Raw genomic sequence first — 15,233 nt, forward strand, 5'->3', positions numbered from 1 at the left:
GCAATACCATTATTATCTTAGCAATCTTACCATTATTCAGTGATAAAAAGTAGACAGCCAAAGACTACAAGTGGCATTTATATTCTTTTAAATATAAACAACTAGGATATATATGTGTAATATACATAATATATACACTTTGAAGGAATACCTAAAGGTGCAATAAAACAATATGTAAAGGAAAGCAACAAGATAATGGACATCAAATTCAGGATTACAGCTGCCTTGGGTAGGGAGTGGCAGGGGATATATTGGGGGAATCATGAAGTGTGTTGTCAAGTTCTAGCTTTTGTTTAGAGGAGGTATTCTGGGTACTTACTGCCTTATTAAAAGTAATTAATAAACTAAACAAAAGCAGACTATACAGCGACCAGTCATGAGACTATGTCATGAACTGTGATTAATCTGCTTCAGCGTATACGAAGTCTAAGAAAGACAAAGAGAAAAAAATGCATCTACATCGGCAATAAGCAAAACAAAAACAGAAACATGAGATTTTAGTTACAATAGCAAGAAAAACTATGAAGAAGCTAGGAATCAACCTAAGCTGGAGAAAAAAAAATTAACACTATTGAAGGACATAAAGGAAAACTTTATGAAATAATAAGAGAACTCGAGCACAACATAAAACATTAAAGAGAACGCAAAGTTTATATATGATAAAGATGATGCTACAAATCAGGGGAAAGAGAACTGTTTAATAGATGGGGTGATTTCACTAGTTGGAGAAAAGGTTGGATCTTGTGTTAGTCTGCTTGAGCTGCCATAACAAATACCACAGATTAGGAGCCCTAAACCATAGAAACTTATTTTCTCACAGTTCTGGAGGCTAGAAGTCCAAGATCGAGGTGCCAGCAGGGTTGGTTTCTGGTGAGAGCTCTCTCCTTGGACAGCAGATGGTCGTCTTCTCACTATATCCTCCCATGGTCTTCCCACTGTGCTCACGTAGGCACATCGGGGTGGGGTGGGGGCTGGGCAATGAGGAGAGAGGAGAGAAAAAGAGAGTGCACATGCTCTGGTGTCTCCCTTTTCTTAAAAAGACAGCAGTCCTATCAGATTACTGCCCCACCCTATGACCTCATTTATCTTAAGTAGCTCCATAACACCCCTATCTCCAAATGTAGTCACAATGGGGGTTAAGGCTTCAATAGATGAATTTTAGGGGCACTGAACTTTTTATCATGTACAAAGAATAAATCTCTATTTGTTTAACCCACGTGTTAGTTAAGGTCCAGCTGCAGAGAACAGAAATAAATCTGGCTACTTTAAATGGACGAGCAGGCTCTAGGTGCAGGAACAACTCCCCACTTGGAGAGGCACATGAGCCCTGCCTGTGATCAGGAAAACAGCAGTCAGTACTTCAGGAAGCTGATGATTCAGGAAGCTGCTCACCAGAACCCCCCTGCATCTGTCACAATCTGTGACAGCAAAACGCATGTTCCATGCTACTTAGCTGTATTCCAAATTTATGCCTCACACAAAAGCGAAACCTAAATGACAGAGTCCTAGCTCACAAGACTCTGGGAGGTGCTATTTCAGCTCTCCAGCTCACAACCCAAGGCACTTCCGATTGATACACTGCACGGAAAGCAACAAGCACAGATACCCAAAGCAGCCCTGAGTGAAAAGAACAAACATAATGAGCTCTGTAGCACAGTCTAAGGTGTTAGTCAAAACATAACACAAATCACTACCTTTTTTCACTGAAATGTATTTTTTCAAGGATATATATGTCAACTGGTAAAGCAAAGGAGGAGCATGGGCTGTGGGGATCAGGGAAGAATGAGATAAACCAAATAAAGTAAAAACAAGAGAGACATCGTGATATAAACAGAAGAATATGATGGGCTCCATTTTGTACACCAGAGGTCCAACACCAATTCATTAAATTTAATATTTAATATTAATTTAATAGTTTATTATTAATGTAAGAATTTATTATTAATTTAACAAGTATAAATACATGGTTTAATTTAAATAATCAAATTAATTTTAATATTGATACAATTTTAGTATTTCACATCTAATTTATCACACCAAAACTAATCCGTTAAACTTAATATAACGTTTTTACCCCTAATTAAAGTAGTTCTTTATGTTTTAATTTCCCCAAAACCTCAAAAAAAATAGGTCCAGGAGACCCCTGGAACTCCCACTCCCCAGTCCCAGCCCCAGTTTAGTGAGATGTCTGCCCTCGCATCCTCTCCCGCCACCACCTCCTCACCAAGCCCCACTCCACCAGAGGAGGAAGGGCTAAGTTCGGAAACCTCGGAACCGCTCCTACTTCGAAGGGCCTGTTTCTGGGGAAGTCGGTCTCTCCAGAAGGCGGAAGGTGAGTGCGTGGGTGGGGAGGAGGGTCTTTCTCGTAGAGTCGCCTCCGCGGGGGAGGAGCCGCCGACTCGGGCCCCGCCCACTCTGGGGCGGGTCTTGGTTGGCTCCGCTCGGAGAGCACCTACCCCGCCCGGCCCCCATCCCCAACTGACCCGGCTTGATCCAGCTCAGCCCCGAGGTGTTTGAGGCAGCCATCTGTTACCTGCGTTGCTTCCTGGGGCGGGATAGTCCCCCTCGCGACGCTCCAGAGACCTGGGGAGTGTGCTGCCAGGAGTCTGGGGGATCCTGTGGGCTCCAGGCTGGGCCCCAGCAATGACCACTTCCTAGGGATCCTCCCAACCCCGGGTAAGGTCCCCTGGGAAAGAGAAGACCCTCCCATGCCTCCTTGGACCTCACTAGGTTCCTCACTCACAGTGAATGACTTCTGTCGTCTTCGGGCTCTTGTCACTCAGCCTCCTGGCGTGGGCCTTGTCCTCTCTCCCAGGTGGATGGGACAGGACACCCTGGCTGAAGGAGGCTCTCCCCAGGGCAAGGTGGGCGATTTGCAGAGGCCGGGACTTGTCTTGGGATCGAGAGAGACAGTGGTGCCCTCATTCTGTGTTATAGAGGCCAACTTCTCGTCCCCAGGATGGAAGAGGAGGAGTTGCCATTGCAGAAGGGAGGCCTGGACACATCTGAGGCTTTGTCCTGCCCTGACAATGAGACCCCTGCCCCAGGCTGCACGCTGGGGGCCCTGTACTGGGCCTGTGTCCGCAATGACCCTGCCCAGCTCCAAGCCATGCTGGACGATGGAGTCTCCCCAGAGGAGGCCACCCAGGTGGACGGCAATTGGGGGGTGAGCTACCCTGGGCGCTTCTTGGGGCAGCAGGGCCACCTCTGTGTCCTCACCACACCACACTCCTCCTGAGAGTTTCAGGTTGACACCCACTACCTGCGTCCTCAAAAGGAAGGGAGAGGGTGGGACTGGGGTTTCACAGGGGCTGGGGCATCTCTGGGACAGATGTGGGTTTAGAGGGCACATGGCCCCCATGGAGCTCCTGGAGGAAAACACAGGGGCTGAGCTGCCCCTCCCCCAGACAGGCCTCATGGTTGTGTGCTACCAAGGCTTCCAGAGTGTGGTGGCCCTACTCAGCCGCTGTCCTTTCCTGGATGTGAACCAGCAGGACGAAGAAGGGGACACAGCCCTCATGCTGGCTGCCCAAGCAGGTGTGAGGCTGCTGGCCCCACCCTCTGCCTTTACCCTCCTCCAGACCCAGCCACAGCCCCACACTCTTTGCACCCATGTTCTCCTTCCCCAGACACGGCCATTTTGGGTGGAGGGTGGGTTTGTGGCTTCATCATTCCTTTCCTGAGTAACCAAGCCCTGCCTTTCGTGCCTTGCAGGCCATGTGCCTCTGGTGAGTCTCCTGATCAACTACTGCGCGGGCCTGGACCTGGAGCGCCGGGACCAGCGGGGACTAACGGCGCTGATGAAGGCTGCCATGCGGGACCGCTCGGAATGCGTGGCTGCCCTCCTCATGGCAGGTGCTTGGGGCCTGGACTGGGATGCGTGGCCTGCAGTTCCTCCACCAGACACTAAGTCAGCTATCGTAGTTGCAGTGAGGAGAGAGGTGGAGACGGAGCATTAGCCTAGGCTGATCTGGAGGAGGGAAGGGTGCTGGGGCTCCTCACAAGCAACAAAGTTGATAGCTGTATTTACGCTGTGAATGACGGTCCCAGAAAAGAAAGCGCGGGAGGATGGCTAACCTAGACCAGCTGAGAAACTAATGCAAAAAAGGCTTGTATGTGGAACCAAACTCTCAGGTTCTTGTCCTGGCTCTGCCACCAGCTCAGTGACCCTGGGCAAACGGTTTCCTTCTCTGGGCCTCACCAGTGTAGTGAGGGTGTTGGCCTTCTCTGGGCTGCTTTCCAAGTCTGACAAGCTAGGGTGCCAGGGATGCAGTGGTGTGTAGTTGAGACGTGTGGCCATACGGAGTTGTTCTGGGGTGAAGTCCACACTGCCTGTAGCATCTAGGTCCCTCATTACTCCCTGGGGGGATGCTGCCCTGTGACGGTCACTCTAGAGGACCCCAGCCTCCAGCTTTTCCATTTCCCATCCCATCTGGGTTTGGGGTGAAAGAGAGGAAGCTCCACACCCCCTCTTTTGTCTCAGAGTGACTGCCACCCCCACCCCCACCAGGATTAGGGGGCTATGGTGATGAAGAGAAAAACCAGGAGTGGGAACCAGCAGGGCCCCCCTCCACCTGCCCCAGAGGCTGCAGCTCGGGCCACCCCCCACCCCATCCTGGGTAACTCACACACAGCCCCTCTGGTCAGTTCCTTGGTTCTGGAGGCCTCTATTCTGCTCCAGATTTGGAGACCTGCAGTCGGCCTCTCTGAAGTCTTTTTCCCTCTCTGGACTCCAATTTCCTCATCAATCGTAAACCAGAGGTTGGGGTCTGGGACTGGTACTGTCCCTGGGCTGCAGTCACTGAGGGCTCCTAGATTCCAGCTGCAACAGGATGGGACTCTGTGGTTTTGAATCTAACCTAAATTAGTCCTGCTGCTAAAGAATATGCCCTTCTGCAAGTCACCATTCCCTGTCCCATCCCATGTCACCCCTGTGGCCCCCCCATCCAGGTGCTGACCTGACCACGGTGGATCCTGTCCAGGGCAAGACTGCCCTGGGGTGGGCATTTCTGACCAACAGCTTTGACACAGTGCAAAGGATCCAGCAGCTGCTGCGGCGGCCCCAAGTGGAGCAGCTCAGCCAGGATTATCAGCCTGAGTGGCCTGCTTTGCCCGGGCTCGTGGCCCAGGCCCAAGCTCAGGGCCCCCATCTCTCCTTGAGCGACTGCAGGCCACCTTGAGCCTCCCCTTTGTCCAGTCTCCTCAGGAGGGGGGTGTCCTGGACCACCTTGTGACCATCACAGCCAGCCTGGCCAGTCCCTTCCTCACTACTGCCTGCCACACCCTGTGCCCTGACCAGCCACCTGCACTGGGCACCCGAAGCAAGTCTGTGCCAGAGCTGCTAGGCACTGCCCCACCCCCTCCCCCAGGACCCCAACCCCCGCAGGAAATCCCTGGGCCTCGGGTCTTTGTCCCCTACCAGGGCCCTCAGGGTGTGTTGAGCATGTGCCCTCAGTGGCTCCAGCCCAGGGATAGTACCAGCCCCGGGCCCCAACCCCCCAAGATCCTCCTCTCCAAGGCCCTCTCATCTTTCATGCAGTGGAAGCCAGAGCCCAGGTCTTCAGGGAATCGAAGGCTGGCCCTTCCTCTCTGGAGATACCAGGGGCTCAGGATGGAGAGGAGGAGGCAGGAGGAGGCTGGATTGGCACAGAGCCAGGGGAAGATGAGCTAGGGTGGGCTGGGAGCAGGTAATCAGGCCCCTCCCTTAGGCTCCTTTGTCCTCTAGAGCCCCTTCTACCTTCCCATCCACCTCTTTCTAAGTGACTCTATTCTCAACCTGTGTACAAGGTTATTCATACAGCATCATCTGCAGCAATAAGAGTGGAAACAACCTAAGTGTCCATCAATAGGGGATTGGCCAAATTGATTTTGAGTGTAAATATTGCACACCCATATGATGTATTCTATACAGTGGCAAAATGAGAGTAAGGAAGCTTTTTATGTTCTGATATGAAACCAAGTTCAAAATATATTAAGTGAAAAAAAACAAAGGTGTGGAACAGTGTGTATGGCATGCTACTATTTGTCAAAGTAAAATTTGCACCAAGATGAACTTGACTGATAGAAATATGTAGTGAGTATCAAGATTCATTTAGCTGCTTAATGAGTAACCCAGTAGGATGGATCAGAGGAAGAAATGAAGGACTATTATTGACATTCAGGGGAAAAAAGAATGCTCGAATAAGACTGCAAAGTTAGATACACAAAGATTAATTCCTACCTGGCAGTAAAATCATAATTTTTTTTCCTATCAGACAAAAGCAATTTGCTATCAATCTTCTACAGATTAACCTCTTAACTTTATAGAGTCAAGGCATTAATAAATGGTAAATAATAAATCAAACAAAGTTACTTCCCCTAGATGACCCATAGGTGGGGTTATTAGCCAGTGATCTAAAATACTTTGGAAAGGGCATTTAGTAATTTTTTTCTGTGCCTTACTTACAAGTTTTGGATATTTTTCTGAACATATTTGTGGCTTGTTTATTTGTAATAATAAAAGCAACCACTTCCAATGTGCTTACTATATACATTAATACATTTAACACTCCCAGTAATCCTATGAGGATTTTATCTTTGAGGACATAGGGCACAGAGAGGGTAAGGAATTGTCCAGGGTCACACAGCTAGAAACTGGCAGAGATCATGACTGACAGCTGGCCATTCAGTTGTGGAGGCCAGACTCTTTAACAACAAACCATGCTGCCTCACTGGAATCTTCCTGGAAAGAAATACAGCGTTTTGGGGGGGAAGAAGACTGAGCAGCTAATCAAGGGTGGAAGGGAGAATCTTTCACTGAGTATCTTTTTGAAATTTTAGACCTTTTAAAAAAATAAACAGTTTTAGATTTACAGAAAAGTCGTGAAGACGCGCAGAGAGTTCCCGTATACCCCCCAGCCAGTGTCCTATTTCGTTACCATGAGTGTAGTGCACTTGTCACAATTAATGAACCAATATTAATATGTTACTATTAATAAAATCCGTTCTTGATTCAGGTTTCCTTAGCTTTTCTCTAATGTCCTTTTTCTGTCTAGAATTCCTTCCAGGATACCACATTACATTTAGTCATCATGTTCCCATAGATTTCTCTTGACTGTGACAGTTTCTCAGATTTTGCTTGTTTCTAATGACCTTGACAGTTTTGGGGAGTGTTGGTCAGATATTTTGTAGACTGTCCCTCAGTTGGGATTTGTCTGATGTGTACTCATGATTAGACTGGGGTTATGGGTTTTGGGGAGGAAGACCGCAGAGGCGATATGCCATTCTCTTCCCATGATATCCAGGGCACATACTATGAACATGACTTGATCACCTGGCTGAGGTAGTGTTTGTCAGGTTTCTCCACTGCCATGTTACCCTTTTCCCCCCTTTCTATGTTATACTCTTCAGAAGGCAGTCATTCTATGAAGCCCACATTTAAGGAGTGAGGAATTACATTCCATCTCCTCGGGGTGAAATATCTACATCAATTATTTGGAATTTGTCCACACAGAATGTTTCAACTTTTTAGTCATGTATTACCAAATTTTGAAAAACTTAAAAACAAATCTGCTGTGTCCATCAAAAGACGAATGGATAAAGAAGATGTGATACATATATACATAATGTATACACACACACAGGAATACTACTCAGCCATAAAAAGAATGAAAATTTTCCATATGCAGCAGTATGCATGAACTTTGAGCGTTTTATGCTAAGTGAAATAAGTCAGACAGAGAAAGGTAGATACTGTCTGACGTCACTTATTTGTGGAATCTTAAAAAATACAACAGACTAGTGAATATAACAAAAAGAAACAGACACACAGACAAAAGAGAACAAACTAGTGGTTACCAGTGGGGAGAGGGAAGAGGGGAGGGACAAGATAGGGACAGGGGATTAACTACTATGTATAAAATAAGCTACTATGTACAAAATGAATAAGCTACAAGGATATATTGTACAACACAGGGAATGTAGCCAATACTCTATAATAACTTTAAATGGAATACAACCTTTAAAATTGTGATTTACTATGTTGTACAACTGAAACTGAAATACAATATTATAATGAGCTATACTTCTATTAAAAATTAATTAATTAAAAAAATCTGTTCTTTGAGTAGGGGAACTCACTCTCTCCTCTCTCCTCTCTCCTCTCTCCTCTCTTCTCTCTTCTCTCTTCTCTCTTCTCTCTCTCTCTCTCTCTCTCTCCTCTCTCTCTCTCTTCTCTCTCTCTCTCTTCTCTCTCTCTCCTCTCTCTCCTCTCTCTCTCTCTCTCCTCTCTCTCCTCTCTCTCTCTCTCTCTCTCTCTCTCTCTCTCTCTCTCTCTCTCTCTCTCTCTCTGTCTCTCTCGCGCACGCGCATCTGAGCCTCACGTCTCCTCAAGGCTCTCATACGTGGAGCGGGTATAATAAAAACATGTCACCTAGGGCCATTGCGAGAATCAGATCAGTCGAGATAATACAGCACTCAGCACCACACCTGACCTTAATATTGTCATTATGCTGTTTAACCCTCTTTAACCCTCACAACCGTCCTGTCTTAACAGTTGAGAAGAACTGGGGCTCTGAAGGTTAAGCGACTCGCCCAAGGTCACCAGCTGGTAAGTGGCTGAGTGGTGCTTGGAGTTCAGGCCTGTGGGACTCTGAGGCCTGGGTCCTCCCGCTGCTGCACTTGGCCCTGCCCACAGCCTGGGCTCCCTGGTTCTCTGAGCTTCTCCTTCTCACTTCCAACCAGCTTGAGTTTTACAAGGCGGGGGGCAGAGGCGTGACCGGGGCCTCCTCAGGGCCGGAGAACAATCCCTCTGTGGCCCTCTTCTTCCCCGCTCGCTGGCATTCTGTGGATCTGGGCGGGGAGGCTCCTTAGGGCAGGCATTAGTGCCTGGGCAGCCGGTCAGACGACATTTCCCAGCAGAGGGAGCCTCTCCACCTTGGAGACAAGCCACCCCTCCATCCCTGGCCGTCTCCAGGGTGGTTAGAGTCCTAGGCCAACCCATTTCTCTCTAACCCTCTAACAGCTCCTGACATCCTCTCAGGCCACCAGAGAGGAAAGAGGCCCACGTGGGCTGCTGGGCCTGTGCCGCCCTGAGTCCGCCTCTCCTCTCGCATCCCAGCTTCTCCAGCCCAGCTCCTGAGGCTTCCAGACTGAATCCCTGTCAGCAGAGGCCAAGGAACCCCGGACAATGCCTCAGGATGTGAAGAACACAGGCCGCATCGAAGCTGTCCTGCTGCGGCTGACAGACCTGGGTTTGAATCCCGGCCCTGCCTCTTACCATTCTTGTGGCTAGGTCCTCTCCCAGCCTCGGTCTCCTCATTTGTAACGTCAAAAGGTGATAACATACAATCGCTACTTCCCAGGGCTGTTGTGTGGCCAGAACAGTGAGAGGCGTGCGAGGCACTGAGCGCGGCCTGGCACATGGTCACGCCCGGCAAACAGCAGCTTCTGTTACTGCGCTGGGCGGCGACAGGTAAGGAAATGGCTGAGGGGGCCGTTCCGTGGACGAGGCCAGCGGACGTGTCCTTGGAACCCCATGCCCTCTCCTGTGATTCTAGGATACTGTTCTGGGGGCCCCCTGAAGTGAAAACACACACTTACTCAAGACATCCTTCTCAGAGCCGCTTCTGCACAGCTCTTCACCCCAAACCCAGGTACCTCCCCAGCCCACCCCCTCTTTGCCAGAGCACTGACGGCCAGCCATCCTGCTCCCCGTGTATGTGTGTGTGTGTATCCCCCCGACCCCGACCCTGGCATACAGGGGATCCTCCAGAGGCGGCTGCAAGGCTGGCTGTCCTGATGCACGCTCGGTTGTCAGCCAGGCTGTGGGGACTCCAGATGAGTGCCTTCCTCACTCCTGCAAGGGCAGAAGCCATGTCTGTCTCCCTAGCCCCTGGCTCTGTGCCGGACCCGCACAGGCTCAACACGTGTGTATAGAAAAGAACTGAGTTCAGGCTCCACCAAGGTCTGGGATGCTCAGACCTTTATCATCTCCCTCCTGTTTTCAGGGGCTGCCCTGGTTCCAGGAGTGGCAGTTTCCCTGGTTATTCCAAGTCATGGCCTACGAGACCCACAGTGGGTTAAGAGAAGGCAAAGGAGTACCTATATGTGGAGAGGACAGAAAGACAAGTGGGGGGTCATTGGTTTGTGTCTCATTTTTTCCCAAACTGAGGCACTTGAACAGGATTCCCTCCACTCCAGCAGTTGCACTTTCCAGATGATTGAGTATCTGTATATCTTCCACCACACCAAGCACCAGGCCAGCCGGGCCCCTCCCCTCTTTCCCCTCCATCCCTCGTCCTGACCTCTGAGGCCTTTCTCCTGTCAGATTTCAGCAGGCTACACTGAGAAACCCATCTGACCAGGGCTCCCACAGAGATTCAGACCTGTCTCTGCCTCCTCAGAGGGACCATGGCTTCCTGTGGTTAAGGAAGATGCCACATCCAAAGGGAGGACTTGAAGGCAAGGCTTGGAGTTGGATGGACTGTGCAACATCACTCATAGTCACACAGGCAATGTCGCCTGCAGACACACGGTCAGCCAGGGGTCCACAGGGGCCTGCAGGCTCACGGGCACAGGCGTGCACACAGGCCCATTGGCCCCCAAACTCCTAGTTGCATACAGAGAAGCCATACACACAAGCACATGTAAAAACACTTCATAACACAGGTACACAAACACACAGACTCACAAAGGGAAAAATAAAGATAGAGTGTCCCCACTCCCCTCCTCCGTCCCCTCCTCCTATCCCCTCTGCCCCCAACACTTTGCAGTCCCCTGGCCAGCTGGCTCCATCATTGCCTGTGTGACTGTGGCCGAGGAGGCAGTCTGTCTAGCCATCTGGATAGGAGTGAGGGGGTGGAGGGAGGGCCAAGCCTGACCCTCGAGTCCTCCTTACAGACCTAAGCATTTTCCTCAACTGTGAAAAGCCATGATCCCTCTCAGGGGAAGGAGAGGGGCGGGTAGTCCAAGCCCAAATCTGGCTTTGTGCTTATTTCCTCCAGACCAGCCTTGAATAACCCCCATCCCCTAGTTCCTACCTCTGTGCCAGTGATCTGCCCTGGGAAGCAGGGGGCAGAGGCCTGCGGAAGAGAGGGTCTTAGAGACAAGAGCTCACTGAGAGCCCTCAGTCCCAGGCCCTCCAGTGCTGGGAAGGGCAGAACCTGGGCATGGATACTGGAGGGGTAGGAAAGGGGCAGGATTTGTGGCATTTCCCCTTCAGCTGGAAACAAAGGCAGATTCCTGTGCCCAGGTCCAGCAATCTGGTCCCACCCACCCGAGGGGCAGGAGCTGAAGGAAATCCTGCTGGCCTCTGGCCTCACCCAGCCCCTCAGCCCCTCTTTCAAACAATCTGTCTCCCAGCTAGGGCCACTACCTGCTCTCAAATCCTGGGGACCCCTCTCTTTGTCAAAATACTAAGCCCTCTCCATTGGGGGTAGTTCCTTTAACCCCTCAGACTCTCTCCGAGGTAGCATGGGTGTCCTCAGCAAGACCCAAGAGTCTGCCAGGCCCCTATCCCCTTGCCAGGCAACTCTGCCCACCCTCACCCCAGCAAACTCAGGCGCTGCTTGTCTTTAGAGTGGGCAAAAGTCTTGATGCCTCTAGAAGTCCTGTGACATCCAAAATGCTCAGCCAGACCCTCAAGGCATCTCCGTGCCCTGAGTTTCAACTGAACATCCCCCCAGACAAGATCATTCACCTTGGCTACTTGGCACACCTTCCTTGATTGCCTCAGGACTGCAACTCTAGGGGAGACTGGGGGTGCCACTCTTCTTAGTGAGGAGTCGAGATACTATGTGATAACTTGCAGAACAGGAACTAAAGGCATATTATTTAAATTTACAAAAGAATAATATATGATCATCAATTTAGAAGGGAGAGAATCTTAACGACCTAAATTCTGAAGCTTTTAAATCTAGAGATAGCAGAAAGGCAAAGAGCGCATGGGAGCACTTACACGTGGCATCCGAAAACAAGAAACTGAGAGTAGAAAAATGGTTGAGGGGGAAGAAATAGGGCGAGGTCAGGAAAGTGTACAAACTTTCAGCTGTAAGGTGAATAAGGCCTGAGGATCGACTGTGTAACCTGGTGACTATGAAACCAAGTCCCCCTAAAGTCGATGCCCTTGCAGAGTTTATACCTAAGCTCTCTATCCAAAATTTTATTCCCTTTCTTGTCCCCTCTGACCTCAATCCTGTACTAACTGAACACTAGTCAACCAGAGTCAGATGACTAAAGTTCTGTTGTTTTTAACATCGTTAATGACAAAATTGCTATTACAAATATCATTAACATACAAACTCAGGTTGTTTGTCCAGGGTAAGATGAGCTAACCAACCCCCAGGCCGTGGACCAACGAGCCAGAGAATCATAAACCAGACACATCTTGACTCCCAAACTATGATTAAGAAGTGTCACAACACGATGATTAATCCCAGCCCCTTGATTCTTCCCCTTTAAAAAGCCCCTAACTCAAAGGCCAAGTGAGAGTGGAGCTGAGCTTGTCTCTCACTCCCTTGGTTAGCACTTTGCAACCAATTCCTACTTTGCTGCAGACTCCTGCGGGCGGAGTTTGGCTTTCTGCACCGTGGGCACAGCAACCCTACGTTCAGTTACTCTAGTTGAGAGCCCTGTATTGTATAAATCAAAGTAGCTAAGAGAGTAGAACTTAAATTTTGCTCACTAAAAAGCTCACACACAAAAAAGATAAATATGTGAGGTGATGGATGTGTCAATTAACTAGATGGGAAGAATCCTTTAATGTATATGCATATCAAATCATCGCGATGTACACCTAAAATATCTTACCATTGTGTTTGTCAGTTATACCTCAATAAAGCTGAAAAACCTAGAGACAGAACTGTAAACAGCTTATTTAGAGTTCTTAAAGTAAATGTCAGAGAAACAAATAGCTTCGGGGAGGTTGGCCTCAGCAAGAGGGTCTGGGGGTGGGTATAGTTCCTTCTCGTTATGAACTCTTATGCAGAATTTCATCTCTTAATTTACCCTGTGCTTATTTGGGATTTCTTGAGTTGTTTCCTGGATGGCTGCCTCAGACCTCAAAGTCTTCTGCAGTGGCTATACTTTGATCTGTACAACACCCCCTCGGAAAGCTATTTGCAGAAGAGGCGACATTTAGTACTCATCTCTGAACAGGTAAGGAAACTGAGGCCCCTGCCACACAGCCAAGCCTCTGCTCTCCTGACTCCCGGTTCGTGCTCTTTCTCCTGCCCCATATCTCGGCCTCCCCCTCTCAAACCCAGACAGCTGTGTGGGTTTTACAGCCGGAAGAGGATGCTCACAGATATTTTGCTTTTATTCAGAGAATGTGGTAGAGACGGAATTCTCAGCCCCTTCTTAAAGGTATGGGAGCAGAGGCTCACACATAGGGGCTCCAACTCTGAGCCTGGGCTCTCCTCCACTGCTGGGGCCAGTTTGATGGAGAAGGGTCAGAGCCTTGAGGAGGCCTGTGGGGAGGGGCAATTCAGAGGCTGCGGAATTGCTAGGGAGGAGATGGTGCTGGGGCAGCTTCTTAACAGAGCCCAGGCCCCCGAGGCACTGTCTACACCCAGACGCCTGCCCTGGCATGCCATCCCTTTCTTAAAAGTTTCTCTCCTGAGATGAGTCATCCTCAGGGCCCCTGGTGGGCAAGGAGTGGGCAAACCCATCTAGGGGACATCCTGGAGGGGCTGGAGAGGAAGAGGAAGGTGATTCAGTGGCCCAAAGTCTGGCTCCTGTCTGCCAGCCTCTTCCTGGGGTGCTGGGCAGAGCTCTGGCGGCCCCCACCCTCCCGAAACCCTAGCCCTGGCCAAACTGTCTTTTCACTTGAGCTGTGGTGTCAGGGCCTGGGACCAGGTGGTTTCCTGAATCTTAGAGCCAAAGAAGATAATATAACGCTGGGAAGAACCTTTGGAAATATCTAGTCTAAGCCAGGTCTGGAACCGAGGCCCCAGGCCCCCTGGTTTACAGCTCTTCTCGCGACTCTGTTGTGCCCCTGGCCTGAGCAGAGGAGACCAAAGAGGACGCTTCCTCTCCCTGCACCCACAAAGCTGAGACTCTCTCTTCTGAGTTGAATAAATGGATAAATAGAATTCACAAGGCTCTGCCCCATTTCTCCCCTAAAGGAGACCCACAGTTCTTCCTCCTCGGATACCCTGTTCCTGTTTTCATATCTCTCAAATCTGAAAAATCCCTAGGTTGTCTGATCGAAATCTCCCGCTCTCCAACATAAGTGGAGCAAAGCCCACCTCACCCTCTGCTAATCCCCCTGCCTTGATTTTCATTCCTACTCATCCTGGTACAGAACTGACTACATAATTTGTGGGGCCCAGTGCAAAAATGAAAATGCAAGGCCCTGTATTCAGACATCATTAAGAATTCCAAGATGGTGACAGGAGAACATTAAACTAAGTGTCTGCACAGGTTGGGCACCCACAAAGTCAGCCCTGCCCTGCTGTCAAGAGTGATGCTTGAACTGAATACTCACAGCTGGTCCTGAAAAGCCAAGTTGTCCAGTCCCCTGCCTTCGTGCCGGACCTGTGTCACCTGCCTTCCACGGGTGAGAATTACCTAGAGGTTTCATCCCACATACCCTGCCTAGGATCTCCAGGCCTCTGCTTCACACACCACTGGGAAATCCTTCTGAATGTTTAAATCTGTATCTTAGCCCTTTAATAAATTGGGAGATTGAGATTAGCAGATCTTAACTACTATTTATAAAATAAACAACAAGTTCATATTGTATAGCACAGGGAACTATATTCAATATCTTGTAGTAACCTATAATGAGAATGAATGTATGTATGTATATGCATGACTGAAATATTATGCTGTACACCAGAAATGGACACAACATTGTAAGCTGGCTACACGTCAATAAAAAATAAAAATAAAATAAATCTTAGTCCTTTAGGCCTCTTGTTCAGTCCTAACTGAATGTGGGGAACAGCTGGTCCTTTTGAGTAATTAATTCTTGTAGACTTGGACACAGTCTGTAATTCCTTTTCCCTTTCCTCGTTGGGCTGAGTCTCCAGTGCTTTCTGCCACTGTGTGTCCCTCCTCTGATGCTTTCCACAGGTTCTCTGTGCGTTATAGAACGTACAGGGTCCACAAGAAGCCCCAAAGAGCACCAGTCAGGGTTCACAGGGCTCCGTGCACTGGAGAGGTGGGGAAACTCCAGCCCTGAGAAAGAGCCCACCCGCCATCGGGCTCTGCCTTCCTCCTTCAAACCCTGCTCTCCTAGTATCTGCTACATG

General features: G+C 49.4%; 2 long non-coding RNA genes and 1 pseudogene across 3 annotated transcripts in view; 2 read left to right on the top strand and 1 right to left on the bottom strand.

Annotated features, from left to right (window-relative positions):
- The window catches only part of LOC140688956 (uncharacterized), a 35,267-nt gene that overhangs the window by 4,991 nt on the left and 15,043 nt on the right, over positions 1 to 15,233 (bottom strand). Inside the window, exon 2 of the long non-coding RNA XR_012063773.1 lies at positions 819 to 971. This is a non-coding gene — a long non-coding RNA (uncharacterized lncRNA). The remainder of the gene's footprint in view (positions 1 to 818; positions 972 to 15,233) is intronic.
- LOC102529658 (photoreceptor ankyrin repeat protein-like) lies at positions 2,296 to 7,479 on the top strand (annotated as a pseudogene).
- On the top strand, positions 9,007 to 14,881 carry LOC140688955 (uncharacterized). 2 transcript variants are annotated; one of them, XR_012063772.1, is made up of 3 exons: positions 9,007 to 9,632; positions 13,011 to 13,134; positions 14,401 to 14,881. It is a non-coding gene; the product is annotated as an uncharacterized lncRNA (long non-coding RNA). The 2 variants fall into 2 exon arrangements; XR_012063771.1 differs by having other exon boundaries at positions 9,007 to 9,451; positions 9,537 to 9,632; positions 13,011 to 14,881.

Source organism: Vicugna pacos, chromosome 24 (genome assembly GCF_048564905.1).
Source record: "Vicugna pacos chromosome 24, VicPac4, whole genome shotgun sequence".
Classification (NCBI taxonomy): Eukaryota; Metazoa; Chordata; class Mammalia; order Artiodactyla; family Camelidae; genus Vicugna; species Vicugna pacos.